A 9,243-nucleotide genomic window follows, 5' to 3' on the forward strand; every position below is an offset into this window, starting at 1 on the left:
TGGCTTTCCCCAACTCTTGTTTCATTTATACCAGTTTGAAATTATATGGCTTTAATAATGGACGTGGGAGAATTGGGCTTCAGCCTTGCTTCCCCCTGCCTGGTTTCAACTACCACACCTTCAAGGAGCTCTGATTCAGGAATGCATTTTTGCTGAGAGGCAGGTAGGGTTGTGTGCGTAAGCGCTGTCCTGGTCCATGGTCTCCATACTTACGCCACATGATACAGGTTGACACATTCCTTCATTAATTCCTCAAACTGGACAGTGGCTCCTGCAACCTCTCATTGAACACACACACCATTTTTGCTAATTGAAGAAAAGCTTTATGGTTGGAAACAAAGATGAAGAACCAGGCATCCTCCTTCCATTCCCATTCCCCGGTAACTTCCTGAGGTAGCACATAAGGTTTCTATATGCCTTGGCAACAAAACAAGACTAAAAATAACTTTTCCTCTGAACACCAGAAAGTTTCTGTCTTTCTGTACCTCAGATCTGTAGTAAATCACAGAGAACAGAGCGGAGGAAGAGAACAGAATTAGTTTTTAAGCAGTCTGGTGGGTTTTTTTTACCACATAAAACATTTACTCCTGCTGTCAACAAGGTCAAAACACCTCAGAGGAAACAGAAAGCTGACATTGGGAAGAACAAAGTAAACTGCATTTAATGTTTATAAGTTTCTTGAGTGCCCATTCCTTGTGTAGGTAACAGAGAGGGATAACAGGCTACCCATTATACTCCTCTGGCTGCATGCATCCTGCTGCATCCAGGCAGTAGCAGTGGAGCTGGCTGGATACTTAAACCAGTTCTTATATGGAGTCATTCTTTCATTGTTAAAAGGTGCCTGATGTGAAGCAGAATGTCATTATTTTACTGGGTGGTGACTATCAGAAATGTGCAGGAACTGAACTTCTGTCTTCTGAGAGCATCAAATAATGGCACAAAACATGAGGGAAGAGCAGCCCCTTATGCCCCCCTCTCTCCTAAGCAGGCTGCTATTTTCTTTATGAAAATAGACTTTAAAATAAACACATGGCATTAATGAAGGCAATTATTTCTTTCAGAAATTGCTTATTTTAGCTGGTTAGTAATGCAGCATGTGTCCTGCCTGGGGAAATCAGCCCGGTGTATTCTCTTTAACTTTTCTGGTAAGAACAACATGACCTTCAGATAATCATTCAGCATATTGCCTTTGTGCTTCTTGTCTGAAGGAGCTCACATTGCCATGGAAACAAAAGTTCCTTGTTCTCTTCTACTTCCTTGTGCTATGATATCGTTTTTGCTATATGAACCCTTTTCTTAGCGAGAAAGGGAAATGTGGGATTTTCATGTTTTGAGCATCCCAAAGTCATCTTAGGTGACAGCTCAGTTCACTGCAGAAATGCTTTGAACGTGGCTCAGAGACTGCATGCATCATCCTTGTTATTCAGGGTTATTCAGATCAGACACATTTGCATCAGTCCGTTTGTGCTGCTGGAGAAGTGAAAAATCTCTGCATACTTTTTCCAGAGTTTTCCTTTCCCTTCCACCCTGAACGGTTGAGAAGAAACAACATTTTGAGAAAGACAATATTAACCCATAAACAAAGCCAAAAAGAATTTCTGGTATTTTTGCAAAGAATGCAATCGTTCTATTTTTTTTGTTGTTGTGGTGGTGGGAACTACATTTCTTCATGCCCCAGAAGGGCCATACACTTAATGTTAACAACACATTGCCCTGGGATTTGGCAGCCACTGCTGGGTCTGTGCCAGCAGGATTATCACCGGAAAGGGGACCGAAGAAGGTGCCACATTCAGAAGTCTGTGATATTAGCAGTACAGAAAAGATAACCAATACTTTTTTTTTCTAATATTATTTTTTTTGTTGTTGATTTCTCTCTATTTGAAAGACTGTAGGTCTGCGTTAGTCAACAGTTTCAAGTAGAGTTGTTTGTATCAATCAAGCTAGAGCAAGTTTTATACGTCTTTCAGATTAACTGTAAGACTGAGCTAGCATTAGGGCCACAGAGATGTCTGGATGACAGCAATTTTATGGAACAGTGGGGGAAAATGGGAAGAAATGCCCTGGTTGTGGGTGATGTGCAGCAGGAACGGCGTTTTTGCTTTACTTATACAAAAACAGCCACTGCCAGCAAATTCCCATGGACCTACCTGCCAACATTTGAATCTCGAGAAGTAATGACTCTCACATTTCTGTCTGGTATTTCCTGGACCAAAACTGCTGTACGTGTGCCATGCGGAGTGTGAGCAGTATGTTTAACACATCCCAGACAGCAGCAGCGAGATGCGCTGTGTTGTCTGAAACCAACTCAAGAGCCATTTTTCCCTGGGATTTCATCCATATCTGCAGCCTGAGAAATCATGAGCAAAAACCCAGTGGGACTGAAGGCAACAAATAAATAACAGTCTTTGTCATGCCAAACAAACAGTGCTGGCAATGATGACATCATGGGAGTGGTCCTTAAAATTTCAGTATTTAAGGATTGCTTTTTAAAGACAATAGCAAGGAATGAGTCCTTTCAGATAGGAGTAGTATTCATGGCTATGATCCATTTGGATAACCATAAATGCATAATGTGATACTTCCACAATAACTATTTCCCCGCAGAGCTTCTATCCAAATCTAGATTTGGTGGCATTTTGGTGTTTACAGCTGATTTATTTGTTTGAAGGTGAGAAGAGCTGATTTTGTTAATCTTCATAATCTTGTGTTTTTGACAATATGCTGTAAGTACTTTCCATAATAGATTCACTTATTAAAACAGTGAAAATACAAGAATTTATGTGAAAGATAGGCTCTGAAATGAGTCTTCACTTGTCATACAGTAGGCATCAAAGATTCATGTCAGACTTACATTACTGGATATGACAATATAATTTCACAGCTGTGTAATAAACTTGTTGGAACCTGACTTATAGCTGTCAAAAAAGGACTTGTGCCAGCATGCTTGATAAAGCTGTTCAAAAGGTGAAGTGATCAGCTCTGAAGATGCAGTGAAGCTTTAAGGCAATGCAGATGTTTACTAATATGTGGCATAACATAAATTATCTCAAATCACAAATGCACCACTTTGAGAAATGCATTAATGTATTTAAATCTCCATGGTGATCCTGGGCACTGCCAAGGACATGGGATGGGGGAAAGGACAAGGCTCTGCTATAGTAGTCATTGCATATTTTTAATCTAATTCCTGGAATTTTTAAATCCATCTTGAGTATTTCAGTTCCTAAAATCACAGAGCAGCTTGGATTGGAACGGAACTCTAGGAGATCAGCCTCTCCTTGTTCCTCTCTCTGAACATTTAGACTACAAGACCTCCAATGAAGGCTTTATTTCTCACTGTATGCTTGTACTGTCCCTTATTAATGGGAACAGCATTGTTCAGGATATTCTTGACTTCAGTAGAGTTATATCATTAAGAACATAATTAACATTTGGATTACTGAATTTGAGTTTTAGAAATACTGAACTGCAGCCAAATCCAGCCCAAAATACAGCTCAGGCTAGTTTTGCTTGCTCCACGTTGGGTATGGCAAACAGTGCAAGTGAAATATCTCAGCTTCACTTGGGGTAAGGTAAGCTTGTCAGCTGAACAGAGTTATTTTCAGAAGCATCCATCAGGACTTAACAGCTTAGGTCACAAACAATGACAATAACAATTTTTTTAATGCAAATCACTGGTAACTAATAGTGATAACTGCTGCCTCCTTTGGAACATTATCCAGACAAATGTGTTTCATATTTCTTGCTCTGTCTGGATTGATAACTAGAACTGGTACAAAGCAATTTCTAGATTCTCTTGGCATTCATACAGAAGCTGTTATTACCTAAGAACTTCTCGTCCTCCCCCATCCATGTCCCCTGCACATCTGCCTTGGGATGAGCCACCTATGGTTTGGCCTTGACATGAGGGCAGCAGAGATGTACCACAGTGCTTCTCCAGATGCTGAGACATCACCTACTCAAGCAAGCTCCCCTAAACTTCAGTGTTGCACCAAGATTTGAATACAAACGTTGCTACCAAGACCTCCATTCACACTTGGTGTTGTGTTCTGCTTCATTATACCTATCTGTTGCTCAAGGCTCAGTTTTTGTGAAAAATGCAGAGAATTTGCAGCAGTTTTGAAATGAGGTATTGGAGCTCCTGTCTGAACTGGCAGCAAGGCTGGGAATGGGAGATCCAGGGACCAGACACTTCTTGAGCTTCAGGGCTGGCTTCTGACTTATGGAGGTCTAACTCTGCATTGGCGTTATCTTCTTTGGTTAGCTTCACAGGTGGTTTGAAACAATATTAAATGCTTTGCTTGTTTTCTGAATATAAACAAGTATTTTCAAACACATTCATCATCCAGGTTTCATTCACTTCAGCTCCAGATTATTTACAGGGAATATTACCAAAGCTTCTTTGCCAGCAAATGAGGAAAGATGAAAAGCTCTCTCCTCTCACTCTGCAGAACTCTGTCATGCACTCAGGTATTGTGATTATTTAATGCTAACAGCTTTAGGATTCAAGGGTACTTTGTATTTTAACTGAGATTACAGTCTTACGAGGTCATGATGTACAAGTCATTCACAAACATTCATCTGAAATCTGTGATTGTATCTATGTTACACCCTCACTATATATCTGGATTACCTCTGACAAATCTAGATTGTTACAGAAGCACCATTTGCCCCTCTTTTCTCCCTCAAGGCCCATGGAAAGTGATTTTTGTGGTAGAGCATTTAGAAACACTTGTCCCATTGTGTTGTACTTTCTGTCCTCTGGTCCTCCCAAACCACGTCTGTCTGCAGTGCCTTACACCTAACAAAGCTTGAATCATAGAATCATAGAATGGCCTGGGTTGCAGAGGACCACAATGATCATGTAGTTTCAACCCCCCTGCTCTGTGCAGGGTCACCAACCACCAGACCAGGCTGCCCAGAGCCACATCCAGCCAGGCCTTGAATGCCTCCAGGGATGGGGCATCCACAGCCTCCTTGGGCAACCTGTTCCAGTGCGTCACCACCCTCTGGGGGAAAAACTTCTTCCTAATATCCAACCTAAACCTCCCCTGTCCCAGTTTAAAACTATTCCCCCTTGTGCTATCACTACCCTGATGGATTTCATTCCAACTGAACGTAAAAGCCAAGTTTGCTTCACTTAGCATGAAAACTGGCTGAATGGTGTGCAAACAGCCAAGCTAGGAACTCAAGAAGAAAACTGCACTGTGAATTTAATGATTTTCTGTTATGCTTAGTGAGCTGATTTACCAACATACGGACAGCTTCAGAACAACCCAAGCACACAAATCCTCTTGCCAAGATGGCAATTACAGAGTGTGGAAGAGAGCCAAGAGTACTCGCTCCGGATGGAAGAGCAGGAGACATGAAGGGAAACCAGACTGGCTGTGATGGGCAATCAGAGGCATCAAGTCATTACAGAGGGTCACAGGATGGAGACTGGGGAGGAATCATGCTCAGCGTCCTCCCTACATGCACACAGTGCCAACTCAGTTTTTCTTCATCCAAACCAGTCTTGTTCCAAAGACTACTATGACCTTCTTGTCCCACTGCCCCTGACCAAGCCCACGGACCTGACCCATTTTTGGGTCTCTTCTGGGGGGAAATCCACCATCCATAGAGGGGAGGTATCACTGATATTTTTGTGCAAAAGTCAGCAGTGGTCCAACATCATTTCTGCACCAACATTTTTGGCATGTCAACATTCCCAATAACATAATGCCGACATCAGCAAGCAGGGAGGAGGGCAGACTGCCCAAAGCTCTTCTTTAATGAGGCTCCAGGCACATACACAGCACATCACCAAATGGCAGGGAGCTTCCAAGGCACATTTGATATAAATCATATAGAATCCATCTTACGTGCAGAGAAAGAAACTTCATTTGCAATGTCTGTCCTAATTCACAGTGAAGTTACCCCTCTGTGGAACTTGGGTCACGGCTAAGAATTTCTGGGCTTTTTAACAGCTGTGAGTTTGCACCATGATTAGCTTCTTTCATAAAGTAATATGAATGCAGTCTTTGGTATCTTCCCTGATTTTTTACGATGAGAAGAAGCAGAGGGCCCTGGAAGAAGCAACTGGTTGGCTCAGCAATAGTCACCTCCCCTACGTGCCCCTACACACATCCAGCGATGTTCTGCAGGGCAACATTAACTGAAATTCACTCAGGAATCCACTCAGACAAACTAAGTGTTCTCCAACATAACATTTTCCAGCATGGAGTGTTTCACGTCATGAGATTTCCCATATGCACATCACCTGCAGTGTCCAGAGCTGCACAGTAAACTGCCTCTGAGCTGAGGGCCAGCACAGCAGGGAGGATGGATGCCACGTGCCTAGAAAGTTTCGTTGGGCTGCAGCACCTGGGTAGTGGAAAATAAGCTTCAAAAGTCAGGGTCAGCTGGAGGATCACTTAGAGCTCCTTGGTACATGGTTTGCATCTAGCTCTGATCCATCATACATACCAGACTAATGGATTTCAGTGCAGCAACTCCAGTTCCATCCTCTCTTATCTTAGAAAATGTGGGTAACAGTATTAAGGGCATTTTTTTTCCATAAATAATTTGTATGGGGAAGGCCAATCTTGTAATTGCAATGGAAAATATTTGTTTTATGTTATTTCACCCAATCATTTGTAAATTCCTCCTGCCTACTTGGCATGAAAGAAAAAATTACTTATAAGACAATGTTGGAAATGCTCTGGAAAACACCAGAAGCTTAAAAGAAAAGAGTAGGACAGAAAAAGGCAAAGACACACACTCCAGATATAAAGACCAATGCTACACATGGTCACTAATCTGGAAAAAACAGCACTTTCAATTTCAAAGATCATCAGAAGCATGGTGGTGATGGCTTTTGGTTTAAACTTCCTAGTATTTAAGTACTCTCTATACATACCTTCTCCCTCATTCATCTACTGCAGCCACTCAGAAGGGAACACCATGCACAGGTTCAGGTGTTACCTGCAGCACCATCCCAACGTGAATGGCTTCCAACCCCAAATCATAACAGTTCCCTTTCTTTAAGGCCCTAAATGAGATGGCCCATGTTACAAACAAACATCACAATGGGATAGTTGTAATTCTGGATTACAAATAACATCCTGTTGTTGCACTTCTATAAGTCAAATATCAAAATCTATTATCTCAGAGAATCAGAAGTGGGAGTTCATATTTTAAGCCAAGGCCTACCTTTAGCACCTCAATGCTCTGTGACCACAACCACAATGCTGCAGCTCCTGTAACTCACTTTCTTCATCAGCTGTCATCTGAGGTACCCAAGGCCTGGCTGAAGGGGGCCCTGGGCAGCCTGAGCTGGTGGGGAACACCCAACCCATAGCAGGGAAGTTGAAGCAGGATGATCTTTAAGGCCCCTTCCCACCTAAGCAGTTCTATGATACCTTCTTAAACCATCACACCCCCATGGGGCATGCATTTCATACATGTGTAAATTTATAATTGTAATGTAAATTGTATGCAGCTGTATACAATTGCTTAATAACACGGGAATTAGGAAGCCAATCTGTGCTAACTACTGTGCAAGAAGCTAGAAGCACACAGGTGGACTATGTTTGCCAGCATATTGCTTTAGAGAGGCTGTTGCCGTTTGCTCTCAACGGAAGGAGAAAGGAATGGAAAAGGAAAGTTTAGGAGTTTTCAGAAAACTTCATAGTTTCTGAATTTAGGGTTAATATCAGAATAGGATCGTGTTTGTATAAACTGCACTCCTTATAAGCAGTTGGCTTTATCAGTGTTGATTTCTTGAATGCACCTGCTCTGAATCACTGTCATTTCAGACTTCAGATTGGTGTCTGATTCTCTGCTAGCATTAGCAAGAGGTGATGCTGTTCTGGGTGCCTGCTGGACAGCACAATGTGCCCCTGGCCATATAGCCCCAGTGTGCTCAGCCAGCTCTGCGGATGGGGCAGGCTGAACTCCTTTACAGGTGCTGCTAATGAGAGTTTCAAAATGAGGTCAGGGATTTGGGATTTTGTCCAGAAAAACATGCAGCTGATAATGATGTGCAACTTCTTCTTCCAGACTTATTGTGAGTTCAGGCTAATTCTGAGGAATGAGCTCCTGAGCTGGATGGCAAAAATTGTTATAATTGGATTTTTAACTCCTTTCACATGAGCTCAGAGGAGCTGAGTGGTCTTGGGCAACAGCTGCATAAAAACTCTTAGAAATGCCTGTTGACATTCTGGAAGGTTGGTGACATCATTCAGCTTTCCTTCAACGTGTGTGGATGTCAACGTTATTAATTAACTCTTCTGTCTGAGTCTCTCTGGAGAGTTGAAGATTAACGCTCTGTCACACCATAGTGGTCAGAATGGGTTAGTTTGAATTGCTACTGTTACAGCCCAAAATAAATGCAGATCATAATACCAAATAAACAGCAGCAACAGCCAAGCCGGCCTTTAAGTATAACACAGAAATGACCATGAGTTATTAGTGGGAAAGTGTGAGCATCCCTATCCCTGTGTAAGTAGATGCTGTTTCAGGAGGATTCTTGCTTCTTGGTTGATTCTTATTCTGATCACAGCCCCTCCTGCCCAGACCTGCTGCATGTCCCCAGCCTGGGTGCTGTGACACATCCAGGACAACACATCGATTTAAACCATAAATGGAAATCTGGGAGCAGATCGTGCTGTGTGATGGAGACTCACTGCCAATCATTTCAGACCACGTCACTATTCCTGACCATTTCCAAAACAGTTAACATGGCAGCTCCAAGTCTGCGTAAGTAAACAATGAGCTTCCATCATTTCCTTCACATTGCTGTAGTGTTCAGTAGTGATAACTATTTTTCCTTCTTTTGAATTTTCAGTTTTTCCCCCCTCTCGTGTCGGTATGTTATTGCATAACACCTCTGGGGTTTCACCATATGGCCGTCAGTGGTGTGGAGCTCCCCAGCTGCATTCATTCCCTTGCTGATTTTTCCCTGGGCTCCATTAGCCAGGCTGAACAGAGCCGCAAAGGCTGGGAAGTGGCTGCAGTGCAAAATCAGGCAAAAAATCTGCCTCTAAAGCAGAACAGAAGCTATGGACATTTATACTACGTTATAAGCCGCTGCAATAAAAATGACGATAAACGATGTTTTTACTGTGACCGAGCTACTCATGATGTGCCTCCTCACATAAATTCTGTGCTATTTGTGAAGAAGCCAGCTCAAGCTATGGCCTGTTCCTCACCCAGAGCATGGGTAATCTGTATTTCATACAACAACAACAACAAAAAACGTGT

Source organism: Gallus gallus, chromosome 6 (genome assembly GCF_016699485.2).
Source record: "Gallus gallus isolate bGalGal1 chromosome 6, bGalGal1.mat.broiler.GRCg7b, whole genome shotgun sequence".
NCBI classification, from domain to species: domain Eukaryota; kingdom Metazoa; phylum Chordata; class Aves; order Galliformes; family Phasianidae; genus Gallus; species Gallus gallus.